This window comes from Vicugna pacos, chromosome 19, assembly GCF_048564905.1.
Source record: "Vicugna pacos chromosome 19, VicPac4, whole genome shotgun sequence".
Classification (NCBI taxonomy): Eukaryota; Metazoa; Chordata; class Mammalia; order Artiodactyla; family Camelidae; genus Vicugna; species Vicugna pacos.
In genome coordinates, this window is record NC_133005.1 from 41,269,870 (window position 1) to 41,284,158 (window position 14,289).

The following is a 14,289-nucleotide window of genomic DNA, read 5'->3' on the forward strand; positions in this document are numbered from 1 at the left end:
GCATTTGAGGAAAAAAACTAAATTCTGGCGGTTGAGGTGTTTATCAAGCCACCCTGCTCAGGACAGGGAGCATTAGAACGTGATGCATTGTTGGGCAGAGTTCAGACTTTCACATTCTCTCCTCTGTTTGAACTAGGGGAAAACTCCGCTGCCAAAAAAAAAATGTTAACCACCAATAATATTTGACAACCAAAATTCCGAGCCCTCAGTGAACTGGAATTTACCAGAAGTCCTGTAACTCAGAGCCTAAGAACGCCTAAAGTTTATCCAGAGTCCAAAGGCTTCTCTATGTCAGCTCGGATGTGGGAGAGTTCTGGGTGGCGGGTAGAACCCTGAGCTCTGGACCACTCTGATTTAGATTTGAATCGAACTCTACCAGCTAATGACCTGTAGCCTCTAATTTTTTAGTATCATAATCTCATACTCGTAAGTAAAACGAGTGTCTTGCCGGAGACGTGGGGCTCAAATGGAGCAACACGGGTAAATCACACAGCCAGTACCCAGCTCGTGGGAAGCAGCAGAAACTGCTATTGTGACTAGACTTTCATTCCTGAAGCCAAATTTCCAGAGTTTATGATTCTTCTCCAGCTGGAAAGCCGGCGCGCTAACCAAGGTGGAGTGGGCAACACCAACCCCTAGCAAGTTCCATGTATGGCCAGGTCAGGTCACCACCTACCTGGGGGTAACTGCGGCTGGAGGTGAGGCGGGGACAGGAGCAGAGTCCGCCAGCCCCGGGGACAGGGCTGGGGACAGGTCGCCACACATGGAGCACATACCCGCCCGGCACTGAGGCTGGAGCTTCGCCGCCCAGCAGATCCGGTCCTTCCTGAGACCCCTGCCCCCAAAGCTTCCGGTCTGGCCGAGACTGTCAATCATGTTTCTCCGCCCTCCCCTGGAGAGTGACACAAACTGAAGCCAATCAGATTCTGTTCCTCCCGCTCTTGTATCAAGTAACCAGACCACAGAAAACACAGCGGGAGAACGTGGACACGTGCCCTAAAGCGCTGGGATTGGCCATCTGGTTGCCCAGAGCTGCCTGCGGCCTCATCTTGATCAAAGGAAAGGTCCTACAGAGTTTCCTTTTAATCTAGGAATGCCCCCAACCCTCCAATACATTCCTTTTATGCCTAAATTAAACGAGATTGAGTCTCTTTTTTTGCCACCCCAAAATTCCAAATGGTATGATTCCCTTCTCTCCGCTCCTGTGCTGCGGCTCCAGCCACCACCAGCCGTCCCCTTCCTGCTTCTCGCAAGCAGGTGTCACATTCGGTGTTTTTTAACGGACGCCTCAAGGTGCCGAGCCCCATCCCAGGCTGTGGGTGCAGCGGTAGACACTGCAGATGCCCACGCGGTCACCGACGGAGCCATGACCAGAACGATCCATGCTCTGGTGAAAGAAGTATGGGGAGTCCTGGCACCTGGAAGTGAGCGGCCCCCATTCTCTAGACTCTTCCCCAGAGTCTGGAATGAAAGGTTAGGACACAGAGTGTGGCTGCAGAACGCTGCTGGAACGCTTTTTCTCATTGAAGTCTTGTTCCCTTTTCTCGGATTTTTTCCATTCAGAGTCCCTTAAACTACATTTTCATAGGTCTTTTCACTGCAGAGTTTACAAACTCAAATGCCTCCTGGGGCCAGATATTGTATTCATTCAACACAGTCGTATTTTGTATATTAAACACATGGGAATATTCTTCCCTGCAATAAAAAATACGCTCTCTGCCATTTGTTTTATTGAAAAACTATGCTGTCTTCTTCTATTTTTGGTTTTCAAACAGTTGACAGAGACATGGACGTGAGAATTATATTACTTGCCTCTTAATTCTAAGGAAAAACTAAAGGGTAAGTGTAATTATAAATAGCAACTGACATTGGCCGTCACTGTCAAGGGTCTAGTAACAGGGGATAGGGTTATGACAAACTGGAGAGCCCTGTCTTCATCTAAAGGGAAACTTTAACACGAGCTTTGGCTATTTATTGTTATGCAGGAAATCAGGTTCCTTAAAGTCCCTTTTCCAACCGAAACCAGGAATCCAGATTTTTATGTAAATGTATCTGATGTTTAAACGTTAGCAAATAATTCAAAACTTCATTTTTTTAATGCCAGGCAGCTCCGTCTACAGTTCAAACAGACAAGCAGACAAGCAAACACGAGCTACATTTTGCCCTGGGGATGTTAGTTTGCAGTCTGTGTGGTTACAAACCTAGCCCACACTTTACAGTTATGCAAATTTGATAAAGGTATCCTTTTCTCAGAGATATTTTATTGCCATTGGCCAGAACAATTGTCCTAACAAATATAAAAAGCTGAGATGTTCATAAGGTACATGGCACCTCCCAAAGTTGGGCAGTACACAACCTGCACACCCAGACACAGCACCCTGCTTTCATCTTCTTTGAGCTTTTCAAGATAAGCCCCTAAAATCCCACTCACAGTTTTAACATTTTTTATTACTCTCTAATTATGTTTCTACTTATATTTGACATTGTATTTATACCAGAAAGATGAATTGAAGAATTGCTTAAGTTATCCAGGGAGGGTTAGTCAAATAACTGAGCTTAAAGGAGACTTGAGTGGGATTTGGGGCTTGAATCTCAGTCCCTCTCTTCACCTTGCAGCACTGTGACTGACTCCTGGAGGCACCTCTGCCTGCAACAGAATAATCTATGCCAGGTCTCCTGAATCCTTTCCCAGTCTGGAAATAGATGGATGTGATTGTTTACAGCCACAATTTTCGTTGTACAAAATCACCTTCTCCCAGCGATCAATTACTGTCATTATCTGTAGCTAGGCGAGTTCTTCACAATGTTTTCTGAAACTATCTCTGATCAGTAATTAACTCCCCAGCCACGGCTCTTGGCTTTCACACTTTAATGAGGAGCCTGACCATGAAGCCATTAGAATGTGAAAAATGAAAGTTATCTCCCCGTCATCCTTCTGTGATATAACCATCTCATTTCCTCTCTTCCACTGATAAAGGATCAACAAAAACTTTTTCCATTTTTTTTGTAAGAAGCCTTTAGAGGCCAACCTCCTTAGTCTAAAAGGCTACAGGTGACCCCTTGAGGCAGAAAGAGCATCCCAGAAACGAGGTTGGTGTTTCCCTTCTGGAAAAAATCCCTTCTTAATTAAGAAGCACACCTGCATAATTTAAACACATTGGAGCCAGGGTCCAGCCAAGTGTGCAACCTACCGTCTCCACTAATTGCCCAAATGCACCAGCACCCCTGCCTCATAAATAATAAAAAAGCTGTCCTCTCCCAGGATTCGTCACGATTCTTAGAGAGTCGAAGAAGTGACCAGGCCAGAAGGTGGCACTAAATTCTCTCTCAATGTGATGCCAGGCACAGAGAAAGCTCAGCTCCTCAAGGACAGGAGATTTCATCAACTCGGAGGAAATCTAAAGGGGGTGGGTTTGTTTTCCAGCCAGACATTAAATTATTTTTCTACATTTAAGAGAAATCCCAAAGCTCAAAAGAAAACTCAGTGAAGTATATAGAGCCACTTTCAAGTAAAGGAAATTGATGCCTCTCAAAAGACCTTTCCATAAACTGGAGGGTAGCTTCCCAGCCAGGTCCGCACCGCACAAAGGAGACAGGAACACGGTGATTGGCAGAGGGCCAGCTGGCAGCTGGCTGATGAGTCAGGCCACCAAGTTGTCCTTTGGGACATCAGATTCCAATGTGGCAGGCTGAGATGATGCTGTTGATGAAGCCAGTGCCGAGTTTGGGTTTGAGGACTGACTCTCCCTCAGTGAAGAGCTTCTTCGCAGAGGCTGGAGTCCTCCGAAAAAAGGCCACCGTCCTTACAGTGGGATCGTCAACACTCCCTATTCTTGGTGGACCGGGGCAGCCCTGCAAGTACAAAAAGGAAGCAATTCCTCTCCCTACTCAGTGCTTCCCCAGGTCGTCGGAAGGAAGCCCAGAGCGGCTCTGTCGAGCCCCACGTCTCGGGAAATCTCAGGGAAAGAGCTCACTCAGCTCCTGGCCGTGCTCTTCTGCATCTGGGTTGCAAATTAGTCCAAGGGACAAGGCCAGACAAGAGACTGCTCGTAAGCCATCTCTTCCATTGTCCTCCTCCCTGTCTTTCTCCTCTCTTTAGGGAGGCTCTAGATCACTCTTCTTCCGAAGCCGAGTAGTAAGTCAATAACGGTCATCACCACGCATGTGCCTGTGGGGGAACCATGTCCCTCGGAATCTGGAGCTTATACTGACATATGCCCACCCACCACCCTGGACATATGCTCTCACGACTAACGCTGTTCAGGCCCCGGGGAAACATTTCTCTGCATCTCTTGCCCTGGTCCTTAATTCAAAAGGCAACTGCATCCAAACACCGTGAAGCTTTGGGGGTCGGGCAGCGTTGGAGATGGTGTGTAGAGAGGGTCTGAGCAACAGAAAGGTTTAGGTAAGACAAAAGGGAAATGAGCCAACCTGTCCAGGCCTTCTCTTCCATATGTCTCTGCAAAAGGAAACACTAACGTGTCGCTTCGTGGGAGTATCAAGCATCCGTTTTTTGCATCTCTCTGTCTTCCAACCTGTGAATCCAGGTAAACTTCTCAGTGAGTATGGTGACCACACAGTTGCTCACAGAGGCGGAAGAATTGGCAACATGGGCCACCTCATAGGCTCTTACACATGTTTGCGCGTGTGCACGTGCGTGTCTAGACCAAATACGGGTGAACGGCTAGTCCTCTCCTTAATCCTGGCAACAGTATGGACACCTAACGTAGAGGTACCAATAGATTTACTTATGTAAAAATATCTGTTTAAAACTTACATTCATTTAAATGTTATTAAGTGCTCACATTTAAAATGGCAGCTTTATTTAAATAATTTTGTTTAAAATGATCATATTCATGAATTTTTATTTTTAGCTGCTTTTAGTTTGAGTAGATAGTGTTAATATTTTGGACAGAAAATAACTCGAGTAGAGAAGAAATTCTTAGGTTTTACTTATTTTAATTTAGAGTTTTATGAAAATATACTCTGCTTCACTTTGGTTTATAAGTACTTTTTAAAATCCCTTTCCATGATTCTCAAAGTGTGGGTTCAGCTAGTCTGTACTGTTTGTTACTAGTGGGTATGGCAGACTGGCACAGAAATTGAGAGTGAGCATTTATCTTATTTCTCTTACACCGACATCCACTGGAAACTGTCCAAGGATATGTCTCTTCCACTGGGGGCCTGGAACCACACTTTGAATAGCACTGCATGTCATCACTGTCAACAAAATATAAGTTATGTGAAAATCTTAATTTCAACAACATAATAATTTGGCTAAAAAGAAGGCAAAAGTAAACTTCATGGAGTAAATATATGAGTTATATCCATCTTTATTTTTTTAAATTTATCTGGGGGATAATTAGGGTATTTATTTATTTATTTACATGGAGATGCTGGGGATTGAACCTAGCACCTCATGCATGTGCTCTACCACTGAGCTATACCCTCCTCCCATCCATCTTTATTTTATAACTCAGTCCTCAAGCATTGCCAGCTCATGGCGAGAACATCCAATCATTATCATAATAATATGTCATCATCTTTAATAATTTTCCAAGTCAGTCATATAAAACCTGAATTGTGGGGGTTTTTTTAATTATCAAAAGGCAGTTTTATATTTGTTTTTAATTATTGCTGTTAAGGTGTATGTGTCCAGGTGGCAGGACAGAGCTCACTGCAGTTAGCAGTCATTAGCTTGATTTCTGCCCTTGCAGTGTTGAGACATCTAGCAGCTGGATCTCCATTTGAACTCTTGGCCTAGACCCCGTTAGTGTGTTAGTGGGTCTGCACACAAACATGCAGAGGAATAGTGGGCAAAGCTTGCCATTTGAGGAAATCTATTTTATTTGTAATCTAGATAAGCCTCCAAAGACTGCATCCTTTTTTCTAGCCCTTATCCCCAGACCAGCTCGTTGGCCCCCTCTTTGGCCCGTAAGAGACCAAGGACACTAGGTCTTTTAATGCCTGGGCAGGAAGCACCATGAACTTCAGAGCAATCAGACAGCAGAGAATATAGAGGTTGAGAGGGAACACTGGTGGCCTATAGGGCAATCCAGAGTCCCCAGGCAGAGCTGAGAAGTCACAGCAGACCGTGCCCTGAAAATCCAAAACACTTACTATGTGACCCTCTACAGAAAATATTTGCCAAACCCTGACCTAGATCAGATGACTTCGTAAACCAGATTAAAAGGTTAAGCTTTATCATTAGGACAATGATGAGGTATTGGATGATTTAGAACTGACACCGATTTTACAACTTTATAACAATCACTCTGAAAAGTAAAGGATGTTATATGGAGGGAAAGAATGAAGTCGGGGAGTCAAGTTAGGAGGCTGTATCAATAATCAGGTTGAAATACGGGTAGCCTGGACTAGAAATGGCAAAATTAAAAGAGGTCCGTTTCAATCCGTTTTTGCTCCTGCACCGTCTTTAACAACCACTAGATGGCGTCACCTTACAGACAAAAATTATTCATCGTCCCCCTTAAGTTTCCTTCTGTTAGTGTGCGGGGGCTAGCCGGAGAGGAACTTACGAGCTGTAGTTCAACTATTCCAGTGGTTTAACCCTTTGAGTAAATTTTAAGAAGAACCTACATCATACTAAGTTAAGTTCACGCCTGTATTCTGCGGCTTTTAGCAGCGCAAAAAGGACTAAATTCACCTCCCGTTAAAATTTGCTGGTGTAGCCAACAGGAAAACCGACGAAGATCCCCAATCAGCTCAATTCACTAAAGAAGAGACACAAAGATCAATGAATGCGCACACTGAAAAAACACTGCTCAGCTTCACCTGTAATCAAAGAAATGTTCATTAAAACAAAAACAAGATGTAATTTAGGTCTAGAAAGATTTTTTTCCTGAATGATGACCAGGCATTAGCAAGAGCAGGATAAGATGGGCAGTCTCAGGCACTGCTGATGAAGGTGTAAACGGGTAGAATATTTCTAAACAGCAAATTTTCAGCAAAATCCAGAATATTCTCATTGTGCATATTCACTGCCCAGTGAGTTCACTGACTTCTACAGTCAAGAGTGTGGACAAAGGTTTCCACCAAGAATGTCCACCACAGCGTTATTCATAAAACTGAAAGCAATCTAAGAGAAATCATTCATCAGGTATGTCCACCCTTGAGTGAATCAACAAATAGTTCCTGAGCCTCTACCACGGGCTGAACACTCACTCACTAGTCTGAAGAAGCCCCTCTTTACTTCCATCAACGAGCACTGATGTGGAAGTAGATTCAGCAAAGGGAGGGTCTTGGACGCAGCTTCAGCCTGCTGCCCTGCCCCCGGGCCTGGCCCCTTCCCCCAGTTACAGAAGATCAGGGGCCGGAACCTCCTTTAATGAGGGAAAAGCAGGAGAAAAACTCAAGGAGGGAGTGTAGGTTCTAGTCACAAACGTGTCTCGCTTTTCATAAAATCAAGACTAAGAAGAAAACACCATAATGAAGCTCTAGGCGGCAGCACTACCACTTATTTAGCTCTTCTTTGAACTTTTCTGTATTGTTGTTTTCCCACAGTGACTATAATTCAATTTACCAAAAAAAAATTAAACATCCTTTCATAGAGCATACTCATGTGGACAAGGCATAGAGATGCAAAATGAACCAGAAAGAAGATGAAAAATTGGACGACTCAGAATAGAACTGAAAAACCACGTTTTTGACAGAGGGTGCGGGTTGATTTCATTCACCGACAGCCTGGCCCAGCTGCTCAGAGGGGATGTCCAGCATCTTCTCCGTGCCTTGGAATGTATTCATTTACTCCTATTTCCTGGTACGGTTTTCGAGCTTTTAAAGAAAAAGAAGAGGGTCACATGGTAATTGAAAGAGGTAGAAATCTGCCAACCTGTGTGTGTCTCTTCTTTTAAAAATAATGCACAAATTATAGGCCATTCCAATAAAATTGAGGCTGTTGTTTCAAAGGACTCTTAGCGTGAACCCCTGAGATAAGGGGCTACTTAGAACAAAACTCCCTGATGCCGATGATAAGCCCTTGTGCTGAGCTCCTGGGCCTTCACGAAGCTCGCTAACGGCGGGGGTCTCACTGAGGTCAACGTGAGGCACCAGTGGAACGCTGGATGGACTTTTCCTACTTCCTGCCACTTAGTCCAGAGGCAAAGTGTCCAAGAGGCTCTGTCTCAATTTTCTGAGACCCACGTCCTCATCCTCATGTCAGAAGTCTACCCTGGGAAGAGCTGAAGAGAACAGATTGATTTAAATGAATAAACAGGCAAGCAAATGTGCACTGATGTTTATTTCAAGGAAAAGTTGGCAAAGACCAAAGCAAGTCCTTGTGCAACTGGCCAAGTCATTGTTGAGTAAGTCAAGTGGGGTTGCCTAGAAGACCTTCACCAAGACACCTTCTTCTCAAGGACCATGGCTTTTTTGAACTATGTAGGTCAAAGAGCTACTTTAGCATACACACTGAAGGATCTCAAATCCCAGCCCAAGGCAATGGATGTGGAGACAGGAATTTTAGGGCCCACATTAACCTAAAGTGTCACCAGGTGTTAAATGATCATTGTTTCAAAACTAAGATGGTACCAGACAAAGACAAATACTACATGATACCACTTATATGTGGAATCTTAGAAAAATGATACAATGAACTTATTTACAAAATAGACTCACAGACACTGAAAACAAACTTACAGTTACTAAAGGGGAAAGGTGGGGAGGGATAAATTAGGAGCTTGGAATTAACACATACACACCACTACATATAAAATAGATAAACAACAGGGTCCTACTGTAGAGCACAGAGAACTATATTTAAATACCTTGTAATAACCTATAATGGAAAAGAATCTGAAAAAGAATAGATATAAATGTATAATTGAATCACTATGGTGTACACCAGAAACTAACACAACATTGCAAATCAACTATACTTCAATAAAAAAAAAGTGAGAGTGTGACTTTCATACAAATATAAGATGAATGTGTGAAAAAGATTTTCTTTAACTCATAAATTAATGAGGGAACCAGTAAGATATTACCACTATTTCAAAGGAAAATATAAAGAACGCACACACAGATGCCACCAGGAATGCGGAAATGAATTTACAGCTAGGTGTAAAAGTGGTCAATATCCCAAGGGAGATAATTCATTGTGTTCCATTGGACAGAATTCATCTATATTTCTCTCAATTCTCTGCAACTTACAGTGTTTATGTAAAATAGCTCAAAGGCGTCCGAGATAATATTAACTGATGTATATAAAAATAGATAAAAAAAATTTCTTCTGTACAGCACAGGGAACTATATTCAATATCTTATAATAACCTTTAAAGAAAAGAATATTAAAATGAATATATGTATGTATATGTGTGACTGGGACATTGTGCTGTACACCAGAGATTGACACATTGTAACTAACTATACTTCAATAAATAAAAATAAATGTAAAATATGATCTTGTGAATAAAAATAAAATAAAATAAAATAGCTCAAAGGCAATGAAAGGCACAGATAACACAGGAGGACTTCTGGCCTTTTTCTGTTTTAATCCACTTCAGAAACTTTCACAATTTTTCCTGACCCACTTTAATTTTTTCAATATTTTATTTATTTATTTTTTGTTGTTTTGGGGGGAAGTAATTAGGTTTATTTAGTTAGTTATTGATTTTAATGGAGGTGCTGGGGATTGAACCCAGGACCTCATGCATGCCAAGCACTCATTCTACCACTGAGTTAAACCCTCTTCCCACCAGCCAACCCAGTTATTGAATGAGATGAAACTCAACAGTGAAGCAAATGTATTTTCCTACACTTATTTTTGTTTTTTTTTTGAAGTATAGTCAGTTTACAGTGTTGTGTCAATTTTCCCTTATTTCTTGATTTCATGTATTTTTTATGCATGCTAAGCACGCTTTCTACCACTGAGCTATACCCACCACCTCCCTCCTTTACTTCTTAAATTCCTTCTGTTGACTAAGTTCTCTCTGCCCCTAAGTGAAGCTTAAAGCAGCTTCCCTCTTAAATAATAAAAGGCCCAGGTTGTCCAAATCCCAAATGATATTTTAAGGCAATAAAAATGTCTCCCCTCTCAGCTGGGCCTCCCTGCTGCATGGAAGCCCATGGTTAGGGGGAAATGAGATGACTATACTCGGCTCCTCACTGTTGGCTCAGTCTGCGCGCCTCAGAGCTGCACACGGGCAGAGACCTCCCCCAGGGCTATCATAGTGCATTCTGGCCTGGGTGCCTGTGGGGGGAGGCAGGTGCCAGGGGCTGAGTCCCTCACTCATGGAGTGGGTTCCTCAGAGATTCCTCCTACCCTATCTATCAATGGGGGTCTCTCCCCTGCACCACCCTCCACACGGGTGATGCCTCCCCCATCCTTTCATTGAGCACATAGCTCTCCTCCTGGACTTTCATGGACTCTAATGGTCCTCCCCTTTGGAGAGTCACCTCACCACCATCTCCAAGTGGTCTTCTTGGCCAAAGTCCATCACAAGTTCACCTGGTCAAGCTCATTTCCCAGATATACACCAGTGGTTCTCAAGTCAGGGTAGTTCTGCCCCTTCTGGACATTTGGCAATGTCTGGAGATGTTTTGGGCTGTCATAAGGTGGGGGTAGGTGGGATGCTGGCAATGAGTAGGTCAAGGTCAGGGATGATGCTAAACATCCTACAGTGCATGGGACAGAACCTCCAACACAAAGAATTATCCAGGCACAAATGCCATGGTGCTGAGACCGAGAGGCCCCGGGACGTGCAGATCATCAACAAGAAACTCACAATCCTTCACACCTCCACGTACAGGCCCTAGCCCAGCCCTCCACCCCACCTCCCAGCCCGCCATAGCCGTGGGCTCTTAGACTTTCAACACAGGATTCAGACACCAGTCCCCGTATCCTTCAAACGCCTGAGGACTTATGTCAGTCTCCCAAAATGCTTCCCTTGACCTCATGTAAGATGGAAGCACAATAACTCTCTCCAAATACATTCCTGCTGCCTGTCTCTGCACCTCCCAAGGAATTCTCATCATCTCCTTCAAGAGGGGAGGTGGACAAAGGGCCGCTGGCAGAGAAGCAGTTCACTGTGTCCAAGGTGATCTTGGCGTCTGGCCCTATCTTTGGAGACTCTGCTGGAACTTGATAGGACAGAAAATCACATGTATGTAATATTGTTGCAAAAGTGCTGTTATGAGCTAAATTTTGTCCCTCCCCCTCCAAATTCAGAATGTGGCTGTATCTGCAGATGAGGCCTTAAAGTGGTGATGAAGTTAGAATGAGGCCCTTGGGGTGGGATCTTAACACAGCGTGACTGATGTCCTGACAAGAAGAGAGTCTGGACACACAGAGAAGCAGCGGGAGACGCATGCCCAGAGGGAAGGCCACGTGAGGACGCAGCAAGAAGGTGGCCGTCCGCAAGCCCAGGAGAGAGGCCCTGGGGGAAACCGGACCCGCTGACACTTTGATCTTGGACCTTTGCCCTCCAGAACTGTGAGAAATAAATTTCTGTTCTTTAAGCACGCCTCTCCCCGCCATCTGCAGTGTTTAGTTTTGGCAGCCCAGGAAGACCAGTACAAGCATCTGGTGACTCAGCCTGCAATCCTTTTGGGGAAAGAGGCATAGCAGAAATACCTAAATGAAAGATAAATAAACAGCCTTCGGGGTTGGTGTGGTAACTCCACCGCAGCCCAGAAGAGCTCAGATGGTTTCTACTTTGTCGTTTTGCCAACCTCAACGCACAGTTTTCAACTTGATGTTCAAGGTGGTTTCGGGAGCTCCCACCACCCCTTCCTCATTCCAGTGCCCAGGAAGGAGGAAAAAGGGAAGGGGAAGACACTCCTCTCAAAGGTCCAGGGTGGGAGGCGGGCATTTCCCCTCTCATCCTGCTGGCTAGAATAGAGTCACGTGGCCTCTGGGAATTGCCGGGGAGGCCAGAAAACATCTTCATCTGGGAAGCTCTAGGTCCAACGACAAAGCTTTCTGTCCTGTAAGAAGGGAGAATGGACATTGGAGATCCCCAGAAGCAATGACACCACATTTGTTGGAATACAGGAGAGATGGGCAGCAGAGGAGCTGATTCAGATTTGAAATATCCTGAACAACCCAAGGTCCATCGACAGACGAGTGGATAAAGAAAATGTGACCTGGAGACTGTCATTCTAAGTGAAGTGAGTCAGAAAGAGAAAGAAAAATACCGTATGATATCACTTATATGTGGAATCCAAAATAGAAGAAAGAAAAAGACGAACTTATTTACAAAATAGAAACAGACTCACAGACATAGAAAATAAACTATGGTTACCAGGGAGGAGAGGGAGTGGGAAGGGATAAATAAACTTAGTCAATTATATCTCAATAAAACTGGGAAGAAAAAAGATCTCAAATGTCCTGCTATGCCTGGCATTCCAAACTGTGATTCTGTGTTTACAAGTTCTTCTGTCTGTCCCATTTAACTGTCCCACTTGACTGTGTTCTTAAAGCCATTGGATTTGTACTTTTGTTCACTGCCACCCTGCCTGAGGCTAGCAGAGTTCCAGCTTCATGGCAGATACCTTATAGATTTTTAGTTTCATCACCCCATGTCATTCACTGAATGAACACTTTTTTGGATCACTACAACATCTAGCGCTTACCATCTCCCCATTCTCTGCCATCTCCCAGGCACGTTCCCAAGCCTCTGAAACCCACTTCACAAAGTCAGAAGACTTTTCGTGAAAGAAAACACATTCCCAAGTACAGAAGTCAAGATGAGAGCTACAGCTGCATTCTCCTGGTCCTGGTGTCAGTGAGAGTGACATTTTACTGCAGGTGACTGATGGTGGCTTTGAAAAAATGGAATTGTTCTCACTCTTAAGTGAAAGTATAGAGGCAGCCAGTGCAGAGCAGGTAAGGCGGCTCTATGCCAATAAGCTCTCAGGCACCAAGTTCTTTCCAGATTATTATCCCTGAACTGCAGCCCTTGTCCTCATGGCCCAAGATGCTGGCTGAAGCTCCAGCCATCACACTTATCTTCAGGGAGCAGGATGGAAGAAAGAACAAAGAACAGAGGTAAGGGCATTCAGCAGCTCTCCTTTCCAGAGTGTTGGAAGCTGCCACACAAACTTCCATTCCCATCCTCTTTACCAGAATTTAGCCATATGGACACATCTAGCTGCAAGGAGGGCTGAGTTTGAGAACAGAGTATTTGCTGTGGGAGGCCATGGGTCAGAGTGCTATTATTATGGGATGGTGGAGGAAGGCAAACTAGCAGTCTCTGCCATGTGTCTGTTTGATCTTACTGTTGAGAAAGTATTTGATGAATTAAAACATGCTGGTTACTTTATTCCCTGCATTCTGGGTATCATTTAAAATTTAAAGGTGACTTCTCACATTCTGTTTCCTCCCTAATCCCTGGTGCAAGGAGCTTTATTGATAGTGTCACTCACTGGCACCTTCAACAGACACATCCTCTTGAAGTTCCCCAGCCTGAGGGATTCTCTAGGCTGTGAAGAGCCTTCCCTGCTGCTCTTCAACAATTTAGCTCAGGACTGGGAAATCAAGGGGCAAGGAAGCAGCAAATAAGAGGAAATAGAATAGCAAAGTTAGCCACAGCAAAAAGAAAAATCACAGGGAGTCGATGGTTCATTGGAAAGTGTGACTCACTCATCTCATGAGCTTTTTCTCAAAGGGAACAGCTTCAGTCTCCTTGGATTTTAATTACAGCAAATCCTATGCCTATGAAATATCTGATCCGAAGAGCAGCTGAGCTAGTAAATTACCAACAGCGCATCTAGAAAATTTGCAAGTCGAAGAGGAAACACACCATCTTTGGGGACGCATAGGCATCAGCTTCCTGCTTTACAGTTTGAGAAATGGCTAGTTACCACCAGGAACTTCCGGCTCAGATTACCTTACCCAACACCAGACGGTCTGACTACTTGATAAACCCTAATGGACCAGAAGTAATTCCGTGCCTAGACCTGGGTTTCTCAGCCTCAGCACTACTGACACTTGGAGCGGGACGATTCTTGGTGGTGGGGGCTGTCCTTGTGCGTTGCAGGAAGTTTCTCAGCATCCCAACTCTACCCCCAGATGCCAGTAACACACTCTCCTAGTTGTGACAACCACAAATGTGTCTAGACAATGACACACGTCCCCTGGGTGAGAAGCAGACTCCAGGTAAGAACCACTGGTCTTGATCTTCTTTGGGAATTTTGAAAGAGACTCAAAGCTGGTAACTGTGGATTCAGGTTTTATTCAGAGACCACTGTATTCTTGCAGTTCAATATTTTCACCACCAGTATTTATCGAGAGACTCCTGTGTTCCAGGTGCCTCCGCTAGGCCCTAGCAT